The sequence below is a fragment of the Orcinus orca genome, chromosome 21, assembly GCF_937001465.1.
Source record: "Orcinus orca chromosome 21, mOrcOrc1.1, whole genome shotgun sequence".
NCBI lineage: Eukaryota > Metazoa > Chordata > Mammalia > Artiodactyla > Delphinidae > Orcinus > Orcinus orca.
The window spans coordinates 2,071,281-2,079,303 of record NC_064579.1 but is presented as its reverse complement, the minus strand read 5'-3'; the positions used below and the strand labels follow the sequence as shown (position 1 = coordinate 2,079,303).

The 8,023-nt window shown below is 44.9% G+C and overlaps 1 long non-coding RNA gene across 2 annotated transcripts; it reads right to left on the bottom strand.

The window, feature by feature from the left end:
* Positions 1 to 3,179: 3,179 nt before the first annotated feature.
* LOC117198486 (uncharacterized) lies at positions 3,180 to 7,168 on the bottom strand. 2 transcript variants are annotated; one of them, XR_004479684.2, is made up of 3 exons: positions 7,075 to 7,168; positions 4,056 to 4,112; positions 3,180 to 3,841 (listed from the first exon to the last, which is right to left on the bottom strand). It is a non-coding gene; the product is annotated as an uncharacterized LOC117198486 (long non-coding RNA). The 2 variants fall into 2 exon arrangements; XR_004479683.2 differs by having other exon boundaries at positions 3,180 to 3,387.
* Between the last annotated feature and the right edge of the window lie 855 nt (positions 7,169 to 8,023).

The window sequence follows — 8,023 nt, the reverse complement described above, 5'->3', positions numbered from 1 at the left end:
GGACTCAATCTGATGTCAGATGAGTCAGCCCATTTCCTGACACCCTACATCTCTTCTCGTGCAGGAACGAGAGAAGCAGGATGGGGGTGTTGGGCAGACAGCACCGGGAAGGGACAGAAAACTGTGATGTGCTTAGTGTATCTTTGTAGTGCATCTTTTCCCAGCCCCGGTCCTGAGGGGAACAAACACACGTCTCCTGAGCTCCAGCTGTAGGTAAAGCACCTGCCAGGTCCCGACCAGTGTATTCTGATTCACTGAGATCTCTAGCTCATCAGGGCTTAACCTTGTTACCAGAAAACATTGTAGAATAGGAGTCCTGGTAAAGTGCGCCTCACAGAGAACAGGATTAATTTGGTTTTGTCTGACTGCTAATGCCTCGTCCTTCTGAGTTTAGGAATCACCCTCCAGGACTAGAGATTAGCTGTCTGAGAATGAGAAGAACAAATACTGAACACAGGATGCTGTCTAGACGGTTCTATGTTTATTTATACATCCTTGTCACCAACTGGTTTTCTTATCATTTGCTTCTTTCCTCTGTAAGTTTAGTGTCAGTAACATTCTGATGAGTTAGGCCTTCTGGTCAGATTTTGGTGTTGGTTAAAGGGGAGTTAGCAACAAAATGAAAAGGCAACCTACAGAATGGGGGGAAATATTTGCAAACCATGTATCTGGAAAGGGGTTTATATCCAAAATATGTAAGAAACTCATAAAACTCAATAGCAAATAAATACATCCCAGTTGAAAAATAGGACCTGCACAGACATTTTTCCAAAGACACAGACGGCCAATGGGTGTATGCAAAGGGGCTCAGCACCACTAATCATCAGGGAAATGCAGATCAAACCACAATGAGCTATCACCTCACGCCTATTAAGGTGGTATTATAAGAAGACAAGAGGTAATAAGTGTTGGTGAGGACGTGGGAAAAAGGGAACCCTTGTGCATTGTTTGGAATGTAAATTGCTGCAGCCACTATGGAGAACAGTATAAAGGTTCCTCAAAAAATTAAAAAATAGAACGACCATATGATCTAACAATCTCACTTCTGGGAATATATCCAAAGGAAATGAAATCAATTTCTCAGAGAGATATCTGAATTCCTACATTCATTGCAGCATTATTCACACAATATGGAAACAACCTGGTGTCCATCGATGGATGAATGAATAAAGAAGTTGTAATATACATATACATATCTGTGATGGAATATTATTCAGCTGTGAGAAAGAAGGAGATCCTGCCATCTGCGACAGCATGGATGAACCTGGAAGACATTATGCTGAGTGAAATAAGCCAGAGAAAGACAAATACTGTATGATCTCACTTTTGTGTGGAATCTAAAAAGGTCAAACTCATAGAAGCAGAGCGCAGGACGGTAGTTGCTAGGAGCTGGGGTGCGGGTAACGGGAAGATGTCGGTTGAAGGGTACAAACTTACAGTCACCAGATGAACAAGTTCTGGTGATCTAATGTACAGTACGGTGGTGACTACAGTTATCGTATTCTTGACATTTGCTACGAAAATAGACCTCAAGTGTTCTTACCACCTCTCCACCACACACACACACACACGCGGTAACTGAGTGACAATGTGTTGGGCTGATTGTGGTGAGCATTTCGCAATGTAACATATGTTAAATCATCACATTGTACGCCTTAAACATACACACTTTTTATTCATCAACTATACTTCAGTAAAGCTGGGGGAAAGGAGTCAGAGCCTAAGATGGTCTCTCAGGGACCTCCTATCAAAACATTCCATGACATCATCACAGAAACTGTACACTTGGCAATTGTGCAGACTTCAGACTAACGGTTTCCCTCAAAATTTATTGGCCTCATATCTCTTGTGGGAACGAAAAAGGAACGATCATTTATTTAGCACCAAACTTAGACCGGGCATTGGGCTGGGTGCCTCAGATATGTCACTTTAAGATGTTACTCAAATTCTCCTCTTAGCAGATGGGCTTTTTGTCCTTTGCTGAAGTGTCCTGTGGAGTTTGCAGAGAGAAGGCGTCAGGACAACACTTTATCATTATGGATAAAAAACCACCTTACATCCCCAAATGGGGCAGTGCCTCCCTAGTTTTTAGGGTAAAACCCAAATCAGCTGGCTGTTTTCAAAGCTCCAACACTTTCTATTGCCCAGACTTTGATTGGTTTGTGCTTCACACTTTCTAATGGATACAGTCTTTCAGGAAAACTGTGGTCTCAGGTCTTTTGTTTTATCCAACCATCCTTCTCTGTGGCCATCACCTGTCAGCATAAAGAACCCCTGTAGAGGAAGGGTTCTCTGGGACAGTCCCCCTTTCCTCCAGGAAGCTGCAGGCATCTGTCCTCGTTGCCAAGGTGCAGAGTGGGGAAGGGGTGTCACAGAGGAACCTCACCAGAGGGGAAGGAGGCAGAGGAAAGAATGTGGACTTTGGAGTCAGACCTGGATTTGGACCCTGGCCCTGATGCTCACTTGGCGGATGCCGAGTAAGTTACTGAAGCTCCCTCAGCCCTGTCCTCATCAGAGAAATGTGATTAAATTTGGTAACATAAATCGTTTAATCTCTCCCTACCCAATTTTTCATGGAATGTTCACTCCCTCTCTTACCAGTACAAATAGGTAACACAACTAAGTCACTTTCAGGCCTGAATATACTTTAAATATATATTTTAAAATATTTAAAAAATATATTCAGGAAGAATATATTTTAACAGCTTGTAAAGAAAATACATTCTCCCATTCAAAGAAAACATTTAAACTATCCCCTCATCATCAGAAAAATGCTTGAGTTTTGTCACTGAATTATGGGTTTATAGCCTGCTTCAAACCGCTTTTGAAAATTGCAGAGAAAGAGGTTAAAACCAAATATACAGGAAAAAAAAAAATAAGCACACTTCCAAAGAAAAGAATTTTTTTTAATTCAAGTAACAAAAGATTTAAAGACAATTTGTCTCTCCCTGTGGTTGCTGGATACCATTTCACATTCACGTTCTATAAGCAGTTTTGTTTTTTACATCTTTATTGGAGTATAATTGCTTTACAATGGTGTGTTAGTTTTTGCTTTATAACAAAGTGAATCAGTTATACACATACATATGTTCCCATATCTCTTCCCTCTTGCATCTCCCTCCCACCCTCCCTATCCCACCCCTCCAGGCGGTCACAAAGCACCGACCTGATATCCCTGTGCTATGCGACTGCTTCCCACTAGCTATCTACCTTACGTTTGGTAGTGTATATATGTCCATGCCTCTCTCTCACTTTGTCACAGCTTACCCTTCCCCCTCCCCATATCCTCAAGTCTGTTCTCTAGTAGGTCTGTGTCTTTATTCCTGTCTTGTTTAGCCTTGTTGAACCAGTTTTGAGTGCTGATCACGGTTTATGGAGGTGGAAAGGCTGCCGGGAGGTGAGAGGTTAATTGACACGGGACGAGCTGGCCGGGGCGTTCTTCCTTCCTCGCATAACCTGCACCCTCTCACCCCCTTATTCCTCTCAGCCAGTTCCAAAAGGAAAAAGGAAGAAGCCATGGATCTTAACTTTCTTCAAGACCATAAACATCTGATAAAAACTATGGATCCTCTGCTCCCCCCTGCCCACCTGTGTGCATCAAACACCATGTGCCATATGATACCCGCGGGCCCCAGACCCGTGGAGGGCAGCTGGGCAGACAGTAGCCGTAGCTGGCATCATCGTTTCCCAGGATCTGTCCCTAGCCACTCCACATTTTCCCTTTTTAAAATAACATATTCTAAAGAGCTAATGTGTCTGGAAATTGGTAGCCTTCAGAGACTAATTGTTGGGCTCCTTTTTGGTTTTTATTCATAGAAGCGAACTTCAATTTGGAGGTTTTCTGAGGAAAAAAAAAGTGATACTGTTTAATATGAAACTTTGTATTAATATATTTTAAGCTTTTTCTCCTTAGATACTAAATTAAAGCCATTGCTTCATTCTACTCTAAAAATAAAGGAGACTATTTGATATGGTTGCATAAAATTTGTTCTGTTTTTATTGGAAGTTTCAGGGGTTTGGGGCATAGAAACTGCACGAATGAACATTTCACTGACCTTTTTCCACCTGTCTGTTCTCTTTAAACTCCAAACGAGAAGACTCTTTAGTTGTCCCTAAAGAAATGTAAAGGAAATAACCCTTTAAACATGTATTATTTACAAATCATTGCAGCAAAACATTATCAATAATTTAATGATCCCATCTGCTTGGCTTTGTCTTTTTATATTTAAAAAACCCACTGTCATTAAACACTCACATGTTTAATATCCCTAGTCAGTAGTATTTCAAATCCACCCCAATTGACATTTCCCACCCTAGAAAAATAAAATAGCAGAAGGGGAGTATTCAAATTCAATGATCATTTTAGACCACAAAGAGAGAAGGCGTCAGGACAACACTTTATCATTATGGATAAAAAGCCACTTACATCCCCAAAGAAACATTTAATAAATAGCTCATAAGAGAGGCTCAAATGAACTGTACAATCTTTTGTCCACGTACATTTTAAGAAAAAGAGAAAGCCTTAGGACCTGGGCTGGGGTCAAGCTCACTGAAATGTTCAGACGTTGAATAAGAGTGACAATGCTCACTCAGCACTTCTCGGCCAATCACCAGGCTAAGCCCTGTACCATCTCTCTTTTAATCCACACAGCATCCCTAAGAGGTGAGACCCAGTTTTGGAAGTGAGGACATTGGCCCTCAGGCTGGTTAAGTAACTTGCTTACAGGTCCATCAGAGCGGCTGCATGGCTGAGTTAGGATTCCAATCTAGGTCTGTCTGATTCTAAAGGCAATGCTTTCACCTTAAAGCTATACTCAAGTGCTTTTTAGATCCATGAATACTTTATAAGTTCAATATATTTTTAGAAGGTTGTTACTGAAAAGGGCCACAGTTAGCACTAACTTCATTATCATTCACGGTGCATCTCTCACATGAGCTGAGGGGGCCATGGCTAATTTGTACAGGGAGCTGAAATGATGGACACAGTACCAGAGACAAGTGAAAGCCCAGGAGATTGCCCTGCTTAGGGCTCAGGCTGACATCAGGCAAGCTCCCTGCTCCGGGAGAATGGGATCACAGCCACATCCATGTCTGGGGGTGCTGTTGCCGGCTGTGCCGTGCACATGACTAAGTACCACACTTTCCCAGCCAGGGTGATTCCTACACAGGACTTTGGGGATTTTGTAACTTCCCCAGCCTTTTCACTGCAGTAAATGAGGAGCAATTATCTCTGGGCCCAACAAGGCAGAAAGAAATGTGTTTAAATCATAAATCTCCTCAAAGGAAGAGTCAATTCAAGGTTACCGTTGTCCCAGGACCCAGCAGTTATAAACTGTACTCCACTAGAGTAGACCCAGCTCTATAACCGTAAATGGGAATAGCAGTACCAATCGCTATTAGTTTCCTATGACTGCTCTAAGAAATTACCCCAAACTTGGTGGCTTAATGCAACCTCATAGTTCCAGAGGCCAGCAGTCCACAATCAAGGTGTAGGCAGGGCCATGCTCCCTCTGAAGGCTTCAGGGGATGATCCTCCCTTGCCTCTTCCAGCTTCTGGGGGCTCCAGGTGCTCCTTGGCTTGTGGCAACATCACTCCAGCCTCTGCCTCTGTCTTCACGTGGCCTTCTGCTCTCTGCCTGTGCCTTCTCCTCTTTGTCTCTTGTAAGGAAGCCGCTCATTCAATTTAGATCCTACTGGGTAATCCAGGGTAAGCTCATCCCGAGATCTGTAACTTGATCACATCTTGCAAAGACTCTTTATCAAAGACGGTCGCATTGACATGTACCAGGGGTTAGGAGACAGACATATCTTTTTGGGGGCCACCATTCACCCCACTACAGCATCCCACAGGATTGTGGTGAGGATCTAATCGGAAAAGGTAGATAATAGCAGCTACTGATGTACCATAGGGACAACGCACACTGATTTTCTTCTTCCAGAGAGCAACATTTCCACGTGTACAGCAAACCTTGGGGACCAGTGGGGAGGCCCAGAAAGTAAGACTGCTTTTACCTAAAATGATACAGATCTTGTTCTTTCAAAGAAGAAAACCTGAAAAGTCACTTAGATGACGTTTTCTGGTGAGTAGCTCTCAAATGTCAGTGTGCAGCAGAATCGAGAATAGGAGGCATTCTTAAAAGGTCGGATTCCGGCGCCGTCCTCAGAAATTCCGATTCCCAGGCCTGGGGTGGGACCCAGAAGCCGCATCTTTAAAAAACCCCCCAGCTGATCCCAAGGCAGCCTGTCCTCTGGAGGGCTGCCGGCAGATCCCCCACAGCCCACCCGCACAGCTCTGATGTTACAGGGTCAGACGTTTCTGGGTCACACGCGTCCCAGCAAATTTGCATGTCACAAGATAAAAATGTTAGAGATAGTCTGAAGTTGCCATACGGGCACCGTGTTGTGTGTAAAAAAGGCTAATTCAACCTGGGTATTGGCTAAGTCCTGCTACGTTCTGGGCACTGCGATAGATACTGAAATATACTTGTAGAAAATATACATTTTTTTCAAGTACTCACGGCACATTTACAAAAGCTAAACTCTTCTTAGGAACCAACAAAGTCTCAACAAGTATCAAAGAATATATACCGTACAGAAGATTCTCCGTCCATAAAAACGCAAAATAGAACATCAATTCCAAGAGAATTCCCCCAACTTCCCTTTTTTTGCAGGTCTTAAATGTTATCTCCGCCTTTTATTTTTGAGGGTTGGGAGGAGGTAAAGCTAATAATGAACAGAACTCTTAGGGCTCGGGTTTCACCAGCTGGAGCATAGCTGAGATCCTGTTAATCTCAGGTCCTTATCTGCACCAGCCGTGCAGAGAGCTGCACTCCCCAAGCCTGTCAGGCTGCTGTCAGGGCCCCCGGGGGGAGCTTGGCCACCCCAGGCCTTCTCGATTCTTTGCTGAGCACGGCTGTCTTCCCAAAGCCAGGGCCGTCCTGGGTCTGAGGTCGGGGGAGGGGGATGAGGGATGGGGCCAGAAGGAGTCCGGGCGGGGGTGCCGGAAAGAACCCCCCCTCCACCAATGACCCCAGCAACGTGCTAGAGCACGGCTGCTCGTGCCCGAGGCCTCACCCAGACTTTCATAAACCTTCCAACAAGGGTGTCAGCCATGCCACCGGCCAGGCACAGCCTCCATCTGTGAACCCCAGCACCCTCTTTCCTGGAGCTCTCACGTCAGAGCACCTCCCTCTTCCTTGAATCGAAAAGAGATGCTGCCTGGGAAGCCCCATGTCCAGACGCAGAGATGCCAGCTCATAGATTAACTCATAGAGGAGATCAAACCTGTGGGAAAGGAAGTGGACTCTGGCCTAAAAGGAGACGTCAAGGCAGCGTGCTGGAGGCCACCATGGCGGGGTCGAGAGATCTACTGACACCACCACTGGCCCCCTTCACAGGGAGACCCTAATGGAGTCACCTTACCTGTCCAGGCTGCCATTTCTTCCTTAAGATGGGGTGAAGCAACCGGATGGATGCAAGGCCTTATCCAGCTCTCTCAGCTGTACTCAATACAGTGACAAGAGCAGATACACGGTGGTAGTCTAACGCGCTAGTGTTGTCATTTTAAAAATATAACAAGGGGGCTTCCCTGGTGGCGCAGTGGTTGGGAGGTCTGCCTGCCAATGCAGGGGACACGGGTTCGAGCCCTGGTCCGGGAAGATCCCACGTGCTGCGGGGCAGCTGAGCCTGTGTGCTACAACTACTGAGCCTGTGCTCTAGAGCCCGCGAGCCACAATTACTGAAAAAAAGAAAAAAAAAGAAGGTATCAGAGCATTATTACATAAATTCCACTCCCCTTCTCTAAACTTTACCTGGAGAGGGAATGATACTGGAGATGCACAAAGAATTAGTGATGTGAGTTAGTCGTGCAAGAGAGCTGCCAAATGTCACGTTTAGAATTAGACCTTCCTAAATGTAAACAAACTAAGTGAGCAATATGAAGAGTGTATTACAGTTGCGCTTAAGTATTCCCAAGGCCCCCACCCCGGCCTAGCAGGGTGATCCAAGAGAGGAAGCCATCCAA